At 41.5% G+C, this 11,050-nt stretch overlaps 1 long non-coding RNA gene across 1 annotated transcript in view; it reads left to right on the forward strand.

Moving 5' to 3' along the window:
• The window catches only part of LOC105990544, a 17,231-nt gene extending 6,450 nt beyond the window's left edge, over positions 1-10,781 (forward strand). Inside the window, exons 2-4 of the long non-coding RNA XR_001175316.1 lie at positions 6,962-7,055; positions 10,432-10,529; positions 10,616-10,781. This is a non-coding gene — a long non-coding RNA (uncharacterized LOC105990544). The remainder of the gene's footprint in view (positions 1-6,961; positions 7,056-10,431; positions 10,530-10,615) is intronic.
• The last annotated feature ends 269 nt before the right edge of the window (positions 10,782-11,050 follow it).

Raw genomic sequence — 11,050 nt, forward strand, 5'->3', positions numbered from 1 at the left:
AGGGAGGGAGGGAACTGTCCACTGGAAAACTATGACTGTAATACCACTTAATACAATTGCAGTAGTAAGAAAATATTAAGATACTTCCAAAGCCATCATGTAATAATTTTCTTATTGGACTATATTTCTAGACTATTCTTGTATCTCATTCGGCCCAGTGGATAAGCTGAAGCAAGTTGGCCCAGTTGCAATCTGACAATCTCCAGGCAGTGGAGAGACAATATCTACAGACTATTGGCCACCTAGTTCCTCCCTGTCCTTCTTCCTTCCTCTTCCATTTCCTGGGTGCCAAGTCCTGAGTCAGCTGACTAGGAATTTGAAGAGAATCAAACCTGTCTGCTTGATGAGCTAGAAAATATGGAGAAAACTATTGCCTAGCACCATTTTCTATTGTTATAACAATAATTGAGAGTGAGTATGTTAACGAAAAGATGTTTAAGCTGGGTGCAGGCAGCTCATACCTGTACTCCTAGCTACTCAGGAGGCTGAGAGCTGAGGTTCATAGTTCAAAGCTGGCCAGGCAGAAAAGTCTGTGAGACTCTTATCTCCAATAAGCTACTCAGACAAAGTGGGGCTGTGGCTCAAGTGGTGGAGTGCTAGCCTTAAGCAAAAGAAGCTCAGGGACAGAGCCCAGGCCCTGAGTTCAAGCCCTAGAACCAGCATACACACTATTTCACTATTAAGAACAAAAATAGAAGTTTATGTTTACACAATGTAATAGGGTTGTAGACTGCTGACATGCTCTCTGCTGTGCCTTTACCAAGACATCAGTAAGTGGGAGATTCACACTCTTCACCCACTGGGCTGAGCCTTGTCTTCTCTGCCCTTTCTCCTTTCTATTAATAGTGAGACAGTTCTGTTTTTATAGCTCCGTACCCCCAAAACTGAGCTTCTCAAGACACATCCATTACAATAAATATTGCCTGCTAGTTTCTAATCCTTCAAACTCCAGGTGTTTGTTTGTTTGTTTTCACTCAAGGCTAGTGTTCTACTTGAATCACAGCTCCATTTCCAGCTTTTGGTTGGTTCATTGGGCATTGGTGGCTCACACCTGTAATCCTAGCTATTCAAGAGGCTGAGATCAGAGGATCCTGGTTCGAAGCCAGCCAAGGCAGAAAAGTTTGTGATCTTCTTGTCTCCAATAAACTACCAGAAAACCAGAAGTGGCACTGTGCACAAAGAGCTCAAGGACAGGGCTCAGGCCCTAAGTTCAAGCCCTACAACTGACCCCACCCTAAGCCCACCCCCCAAAAAAAGTCTTCCTGAGTTTTTTTTTTTCTGCCCAGGATGATTTCAAATTGTGATCCTCAGGTCTTAGCCTCCTGAGTAGCTAGGATTACAAATGTGAGCCACGGCCCCTGGCTCTCTTTTTCTTCTACTCCACATCTCTTGTCATCAACAAATCTCGTTGTTTTTGCTCTCAAAATAGACTTAGAATTATGTCCTTTTGAGTGACTCTTGTAAAACCTTTACAAGGTACCCTATCTGGAGGAGAGAGAGGGCTTCTAACTGCTTAGACTTTCATAGCTGCCTTCTGGCCATCAGTTCTCTACCCAGCAGCCAGAATAATCCATTTAAACCTGCAGTCACACCAGCTGCAGGTTCCAAACATTCCTCTCGCTTTCTATCTCACCAGAAGAAGTTCGGAGTGTTTGTGAGGAAGCTCAAGTCTCTCTGTGCTGACTGTGAGTGACCTCGATTCCCAGTATTCCCTCCTTCACACCCACACGGCTCCAGCATGCTGGCTTCTGGCTACTTCGGAATGTTCCAGATATATTTCCCTCTCTTGGCTTGCTCAAGCCTAGAAAGTCACATGGACCATTCCTTCCATTCCTTCGAGTGTTGCCCCAAATGTCCCCAAATTCAGCAGTTTTCTGACTGGTCATCTAGAACAGCCGCCACCTCCGTCCTCGCGCGCCTGGCTGTGCTCTCCCTCCATTTATCACTGCTCCACGTGTGATTTATTTACTGTTTACTAAACTATAAACTCCAAGAGGGCATGAACTCTGTTTTATTTATTGCCATAGTTCAGTCCTTTGATCAGAGCCAGACACATGTCAGGCTCTCGTTCTACAGGTGTTCATCAGTGACACTTACTTCACTTTATTACATTTTGTCTATAATTATAGAACCTCCACAGATTGTAACAAGACTCTACTGGCATAATTAAATAAAGAATGCTCTTTAATATCTATCTAGCTATCTTCTATCATCCATCTATTTATCTATGTATCTATCTTCTATCATCCATTTATTATCTATCAGTAGATAGATATCTAGATATCTAACATCTACCTTCGATCATCTATCTATCTATCTATCTATCTATCCATCTGTCTATCTATCCATCTGTCTGTCTGTCTATTTGTCTGTCTATCTGCATTTCCTACAGAAAACTATAAGCACATAGATGGAAACTCAGTATTGCAAGGTCTTTACCAGGCTTCTCAGCGAATAATTCTTTCTAACAATTATTACATTTCAAAGGCCATCTGGGAAGATGAATGCCTCATTCACATTTCTGTTAAACAACTTTCAGATCCCAGAAATTCTTTTAAGTCTACTCTAAATCTGATTTCCTCTTTTGGCATGGGAACAAGAGTTTTAGAAACTAGACCAAACTCTAGTAGTTCTACAAATCAGGTCTGGTCATTCACCCACACATGCCAAATGAAGAGATGTGGCAAAAGGTAGAGAAAGGAGAGTCCATGGCCGCCAGGGAAGACAGCGTTCCTCAGTATTACTCCAGCCATCTTCAGCCATCCTCAGGGTTCAAACATGAGCTTTAGGTTTTATAGACAAAGGATTTGGGGGTCAGGGAAGAGATGTATGCATGATTGTTAAACAATCCCAGCCATAGATGTGGCCCGGTTGGTCATTATCTCAGTCCTTGTTTCTGCAGGGGTTCTAGGAAAGTTGTAATCATTACACAGTTTGGAGAGAAAGGGACACGTTTGTCACTGTCACTGGTTTCTGAGATTTTGGCTATTCTTTTCCTTTGGGTCAGTTTCACCTTTGGCTACAGGATGTTAAAAGGAAAGGTCAGCTTGGTGGTGTCACAGGATTTCATCAGTAAATTCTGTCCTTCCTAGAGCCCCAGGTGACTACAAAGTGACTTCAGGAAAGAATGTTTCAGAGCAAAGGACACCAAAAATGGGGGCTGTGAGCCCAGGTTTTACCCCGTCTGAGTTAATTCTTGGGCCCACGTAAGGAGTTGCTGCTCTTCACTGGTTTTAAGAACCTCTTATAGAATCAGAAAAATAATGTGCAGGTACTGAAGCCTGCTTAGCTTTCTTGCTCAAGGCTGGCCCTCTACCATTTGAGCCACAGCCCACATCTAGCTTTTTACTGGTTCATAGGGGAGAAGAGTCTCATGGACTTTTATAACCTGGCAGGCTCCAAAACAAAACCTCAGACCTCAGCCTCCTGAGTAGCTAGAATTATAGGTGTCCAGCAATAAAATAACTTAGTAAACATTAACTGGTCAGCATTACTTTTTTATTCTTTTAGTTTCCTCTGTGTGTGTGTGTGTATGTTGTGTTTGTGTGTGTGTTGAGAATTAAACCCAGGGTTTAATATAATATACTAGGCAAGCATTATACCATAAAGCTAAATTTCTACCTATCAGCACATCTTCTTTATTTTTGTCTCCTTTTTATTTTCTTTTTTACAAGAAATCCATGATTATTGCATTAAAAATAAACTTTAAGATAGCTTTTATTATTAGTCATTCAGCTTTGTATGTGTAGACACATATAGCATAATATATTTTCTTCCCATGACAGTATGCAAAAAGAAATGCATACATCAGTGACATTAACATCTTGATAAATAGCTCCAAGTGAATACAGTATTATAACTATGCTTCAGAGCAAGAAATTGCTTCCTGTTCCCACATCTAGCCATTATTCTCTCTATTCTTCCCAAATGAGATTATTCCTTGGATGTCTAATATTGTATATTAGTTGTTGTTTATTTGTTTTGTTTTGCCCATCATGGGGCCATGGGGCTTGAACTCAGGGCCTGGGTTCTGTCCCTGAGCTCTTTTGCTCAAGTTTAGCACTTTGAGCCACATCCAGTTTTCTGGTGATTAATTGGATTTAAGAGTCTCATGGACTTTCCTGCCCAGGTTAGATCCTTAGATCTCAACCTCCGGAGTAGCTAGGATGACAGGTGTGAGCCACCAGCACCAGGTTCCATTTTTTTTGTTTTGTTTTTTTGTTTTTTGTTTTGTTTTTTTGTTGTGGGGCTTGAACTCTGGGCCTGGGCACTGTCCTTCAGCTCTTCAGCTCAAGGCTAGCACTCTACTACTTGAGCCACAGCACCACTTTTGGTTTTCTGGTGGTTAATTGGAAGTAAGAGTCTCTTGGACTTTCCTGCCCAAGCTGGCTTTGAACTGTGATCCTCAGATCTCACCTTCTGAGTATGTAGGATTACAGGCATGAGCCACTGGCACCCAGCTCTGGCTCAGGATTTTATAAGTAAAGGCATAGAGTAGTCATTTGCATGCATAGAATTCTTTCATGCCTGAACTTTTAAAATTCAATATTATCTATTTTCAGTGTATTTGTATACACATGCAGTTTCTTTGTCTATTAAATATATCTTCAGTTGTATTTAATCAGCTCTTAAAACATCAATTTTTTTCAAAATTAAAATTATTGTGGTTTTCCTTCTAGAATTTTCACTTGATTCTTTTTAGAGTATCAATATTGTCTCAGAATTCTTTATCTTATCATTAATTTCCTAAATACATGATCTATTTTATTGATTATTCTGATCATATCAATATCTTCTATGAATTGTTGTTATTACATACTTCTCTTGGTTTTCTGTCAAATGTCACCTATTTGCATGGCCAGTTTTATTTTTGCAAGTTCTCTTCCCCAAAGTCAGGTTATGGCTGGGGATGCAGCTCACCAGCAGAGTGCTTGCTTGATATGTACATGGGTTTGATTCCTATCACTATGAAAAACAACTTGGCCTTAATCCTTGAGAGTCAGTCTATTCTGGATCATTCTTATGTGCAGGCCTGGAGTGCTCTGTAGTCCTATTGAAAGGTCTAGATTGTAGAGAGAAAATTCTAAACTTTGCCTACCCAGCCCTATCAAAGTGTCTTTTTTTTTTTTTCCAGTCTGTTGGTCATGGGGCCTAGGCACTATCCCTGAGCTCTTCAGCTCAAGGCTAGTGCTTTACCACTTGAGCCACAGCACCTTTTCTGGGTTTAATTGAGGACTAGAGTCTCATGAACTTTCTTGCTCGGGCTGGCTTTGAACCATAATCCTCAGATCTCAGCCTCCTAAGTAGCTAGGATTACAGGCATGAGCCACTGACATCCAGCTTGTCTAGTCATTCTTTATGGCAGCATTATTAGATGTAGAATATTCTGCATATACGCTGATGAAAAACAGTATTATAAAATACACATTTGCCTCTCACATATGAGATATATTAATACCTATAATTAGCATGCCAATATTAATTTTCACAATAATTTTACACTGCTACGTAGAATGTATACCATTCTAGGAGTATATCATAATTTTTAGTCAAACACTTATAATTGGATATTTCAGCTGTTTCTATTTTTCCTCATGACTGCAACATGATCTCATATATATATATCTATATATATATATATATATATATATTCCTAAATTGTAATTATTTCCTAAGTATAATATTCTGAAATAAAAGTATAATGTCAAAAAGGATGCATACTTGATGGCTTTTGTTATATTACTAAAGATCCCTCTAGGAAAATCATACCCTTTTACATTTCCATCAGAAGTAGATAACTGCTAGTTTTCTTTTTTTGGGTCCGGTTGTGGGGCCTGAACTCTGGGCCTGGGCGCTATCCCTCAGCTCTTCAACTCAAGGCTAGCACTCTACCACTTGAGCCACAGCGCCACTTTCCGGCTTTTTCTTTTTGCTTATGTGGTGCTGAGGAATCGAACCCAGGGCCTCATGCATGCATGGTAAGTGCTCTACCACTGAGCCACCTTCCCAGCCCAACTGCTAGTTTTCTTACATAAGGATTTTCTTTCTTTTCTTTTTTTGGTCAATTGTGGGTCTTGAACTCTGTGCCTGTGCGCTGTCTCTGAGCTCTTCAACTCAAGGTGAGCGCTCTACCACTTGAGCCACAGCGCCACTTCTGGTTTTCTGGTGGTTAATTGGACATAAGAGTCTCTCAGACTTTCCTGCCCAGGCTGGCTTTGAACTATGATCCTCAGATCTCAGCCTCCTGAATAGCCAGAATTACAGGTGTGAACCACTGGTACCCAGCAAGGATTTTCTAAATTATAAAATTCTAATTTTCCAACTTATCTATGTCTGACTTATAAGTAAACAAGCATTTACTAAATGATGTGTGTGTGTGTGTGTGTGTGTGTGTGTGTGTGTGTGTGTGTGTTGGTCTTGGGACCTGAATTCAGGCACAGACCTTTTTTGCTCAAGACTAGTGCTCTACCACTTGAGCCACAGCTCCACTTCCAGCTTTTTATGGTTAATTGCAGGTAATCATCTTATGGACTTTTACTGCTTGGGCTGCCTTCAAACTCAGAGATCTGCCTCAGATCTCTGTCTCTTGTGTATCTTAGATGAGCCACTGGCACCCAGGTAAATGATTCTTCTGTGATTTCATACTGAGAACATTCTGTGTGTCTGTGTCTGTGTGTGCATATGCGCATGTACCAGTACTTGGACTTGAACTCAGGGACTTATGTTTTTCTTAGCTTTTCCACTCAAGGTTGATGCTCCACTATACCTCTACTTCTGACTTTTTGTTGGTTAAATAGATATGAGTCTCATGGCTTTCTCTGCTCAGGCTAGCTTCAAACCATGATTCTCACATCTCAGTCTGCTAAATAGCAAGGATTATAAGCAGGAGGCACCAGCACCTGGCTGAAAATATTATTGAGATAACAAGGAAATGAACTACACATGAACTCTGTCCTTACAGAGCCCATGAGTCCTCACAGATGTTTTCCTGATTGTCTTTTGGGATGAAGGTTCACTGAGAATAGTCCTGGACAGCCTGGATCCTTTGTACAGAGGTTTGTCTCCTCATGATCTCAGCAGTTGTGTATGTATTTTGGACTCTACCTTTATCTTGGACTATAATAATGTATTATGGAGTTATTTATGGCCACAGTCAAGGATGGCATATTGATCTTTGTTGACTTTGCATATCCAAGTTGGATAGCAAGTTTCGTATTCCTCCTTCATGTGCTTCCTTCAACTTGTTCAGAGTTTAAACAATATTTAACAGTTCTGACCACTTAGCTAACTTATCAAGATCAGTAGTCAACACACTATGGCCCTCATCTATAAATCTGGCCTGCCACCTGTTGGTTTAAATAAAGTTTTATTGGAATACAGTCATGCTCATTTGTGTACACACAGTCTATATCTGCTTTGGTGATGTAATTGTAAAGCTAAAGTTTAAATTATTTATACCTGGTCATTCCAGAAAAAGTATGTCAACTTTGATCAAAGGGCCAGACATCTGTAATACTATAAGAAAATCCTACTGGATATATTAACAATCCTCTGATTGTTACTGGATATATTAACAATCCTCTGAATGGTATTGGTAAGTGGTTCAGAAGAGAAACTCAGTGAAATAAAAGTAGTATTTATTCATGTTGATCAATTAAATTATTTACTTAATTTAAGGAAACTAACTACTGTCATAACTCAATTTGTGTGTAACTCAAATATGACATGAGGTGAAAGGAGAGAGTCTGAGTCTACCTGTGGAATATGTTGGGTTTATTTTCAGTGCTTGAAGACACATTCAAAGGTATTGGTTGGGGAAGACGCCATAATTTTAAGTTAACCCGCATGCTATAAATGTGTTTTGTGTTTAAATAAAGAGAAAAAATTTTGAAATGTAAAAAAAAAATCCTGGGCTTATAAATATTTTCTTTTCAAGGCCACATTAAACAGCTGCCCAGGAACCTCCACCCCTACCCTGACTGTTACTGCCGAGGCCTTTTGTCTGCTCAGTATCACTTTATTTAGGACACACCCCTTCTCCTTTTCTGTACTCACTCTCAGTTTTGGGTACAGGTAACTCTCCTCCCATACAGGGCCCAGGCCAATCAGAGCTTTCCCTGTGATTTTGGTCAATCATGAAAGATGATTCTTTTTACATCTCAGTCTCAGCTTGTGGGATGATAAAGACCCAAGGCTGACTGAACCATTCTGCTTCCCCACAGAAAGAACCCTGCTAACTACAAATACAAGGCAGGGTCTAGCTATGTGGCCACATTGGCCTAGACTTGGAAAGTCTCCTGCCTCTGCCTCCCAAGTGCTGGAATTATAGATGTGTGCCACCATGCCAGGAACGTCTTCAAATTTTCATCTTAAAACTTGACAACAGCTGGTATAGATGAATGACTCAAACCTGTAGTCTAACTACTTGGAAAGCTGAGATCTGAGGATCATGGTTCCAAGCCAACTGGAAGTAGAGCTGTGGCTCAAGTGGTAGAACACTGGCCTTGAGCAAAAAAAGCTTAAGGACAGCACCCAGGTCCTGAGTTCAAGCTCTAAGTCTGACACAAAACAAACAAAAAACCCTTGACAACAGACAAGCAGAACAAAAACAAACAAAAATAACTGTTGACTGTGGCTGATTTAAAACCTTTGGACTCCCAGTTATACAAAACAACACATTACTTTTTCTGCTCATGCTAGTTTGGACAGAGTTTCTGTTATAGACAAAATCAAAAGTTGGCAGGGAAGTGTAAATGCCAGGGGTCAGAGGAGAACTGACATAAGTACCTGGCCTGGGTAAGGTAGAGTGGAAGACAAAAGGAATCCCCATCTGAAAATTAGTGATCCTTCACCCAAACGCTGATCGGAAGCAAGCTGGTTCACCAACTTAGGAGTAGATCATTTAGTCTTTGGACTCATCAGGTGTAGACATGGGTTTTTATGACCATGTCTCTATACCTCTGTAAAAGGTGCAGAGTATTTGTAAGGCAAATTGGTGAAGCCTGACACTTAGGAAGCTCAGCCTAGAAAGGCTAGGCCAAGGGGCACTGGTTCTTCTGTGGTCTTTGGTGAGCTGTAAGAAGCAGCAGGCAAGCACCAAGCCCTTTAAGAAGCCATGCAGTCTTGCTCAGGGAGGACCTTCTAGTCTGTGCCAACAATCCCAAATGAAAAGAAGTGTGCTTGCTGAAGAAGACACAAGATACACCAACTCTCCTAAGTTAAAGTGAGTGACAGCAAGTCAGAGACGCAGGGTACACCTGAGAAATCACTCTGAGCTCAGGCGGGCCTCTGGGTGTGTACTTAGAAGGGCAAGGCCCTGGACCTGCCTTTCTAGTTTGCTTTTTGCTATCTTGAAATTATTAATACCTATCCAGGTACCAGTAGGTCACACCTATAATCCTAGCTACTCAGGAGGCTGAGACCTGGATGACGGAGGTTTGAAGTCAGCCTAGACAGAAAAGTTTGTGAGATGCCATCTCTGATTTACTAGTAAAAAGCTGAATGGAGCTAGGTGCTGGTGGCTCATACTTGTAATCCTAGCTATTCAGAAGACTGAGATCTAAGGATTTCGGTTCAAAGCTAGTCTAGGCAAGACTCTTAAATTGACCAGAAAAAAAAAAGCACTCCCATTTGGGGATTGGAAACTTATAGCACAGGCCAATGAGCAAAAGAATCAAATACCCAGTTCAAGTCCTGGGCTAGGCTGGGGTGGGGAGGGAGGGAGTGGGTGGGGAGGTTGGGTTGGAGGAGGGTAGGGGGTGGTAGGGAGAGGGGACTAGAAGTAGAACTGTAGCTCAAGTGGTAGACTGCTAGCTAGCCTCAGGCACAAAAGCTCAGGGACAGTGCCCAGGCCCTGAGTTCAAGCCCCAGCACCAATACACACACACACACACCCCAAAGCTGAACTGGAAGCATGATGCAGGTGGAAAAGTGCTATCCATGAGCAAGAACACCTAGAACAAGAGGCCCTGTGTTCAAAACTCTAGTATTGACACACATATTTTACTAATACCCCTTGAACAAAGAGTGCTACATTTTCATTTTGTTCTGGGTATGTAGTGGGTCTTGCCTGGTAGTCAGAGAACTGAGTAACCCTCATCCTCCTCAGCTCCTCTCTTGTCACACTGAACATTCTTCTTACTGAGATTTTCTCACAATTCTACTCCCAATTCTACTACCTAGGCCCTGGGGGCAGGCTAGCCTGGTCAGTCAGTTCAGTCCCTTTCTTCAGAGGAAAAGAACCCCTGGAAAGAATTAAGACCAAGAAATGTAAGGACAGAGTGCTGAGCAATCAATAAGATTTAGTTGAGAAACTGGGCCCTACAGGGGGTGGCTTGGATTTCCACTTAGGAATTCAAGAGAATTATGTCAGTAGGGCAATCACATGACCACTTAATCCTTAAAACCACGGTTTCCAAATTCTGCCCCTAGGTGCTACAGAGAGTTCAGAGGCATCAGGTGACATCTTACATTTTTTACACAACACACAGAGAGACTGACTAAACAGCTGTCAGACACCACGCTGACAGGTACTTTGGTTTTGATACTAATTCATGCTCTATATTTTGCAATGATGTCATGCTATTTGCTAAGTGGTGGCTATATTTTTTGGCAGTTGCTGTGATAAAATGCCACAAAAGTTAATCAGTGGAGAACAAAAAATCAAAGTAGCAATGACCATTCTGATTCTAAAGTTGAGAGTTGTGTGTACCTGTCCAATCGGAATGCCTGTCCTATGAGTCACTGTGAGGGATTAGGAATAAAACGAATGCGTTATTTTTTGTTGTTGTTGGTTTGTTTTTTTGTCGGTCACGGGGCTTGAATTCTGGGCTTGGGCGTTGTCCCTGAGCTCTTCAGCTCAAGGCAAGCACTCTACCACTTGAGCCACAGCACCACCTCCGGTTTTCTAGTGGTTTATTGGAGATAAGAGTCTTCACGGACTTTCCTGCCTCGGCTGGCTTTGAACCATCATCCTCAGATCTCAGCCTCCTGAGTAGCTAGGATTACAGGCATGAGCCATCGGCACCCAGAAAATGCTTTATTTTTTAAT

Source organism: Dipodomys ordii, unplaced genomic scaffold (assembly GCF_000151885.1).
Source record: "Dipodomys ordii isolate 6190 unplaced genomic scaffold, Dord_2.0 Scaffold65, whole genome shotgun sequence".
In the NCBI taxonomy this organism is placed as follows: Eukaryota; Metazoa; Chordata; class Mammalia; order Rodentia; family Heteromyidae; genus Dipodomys; species Dipodomys ordii.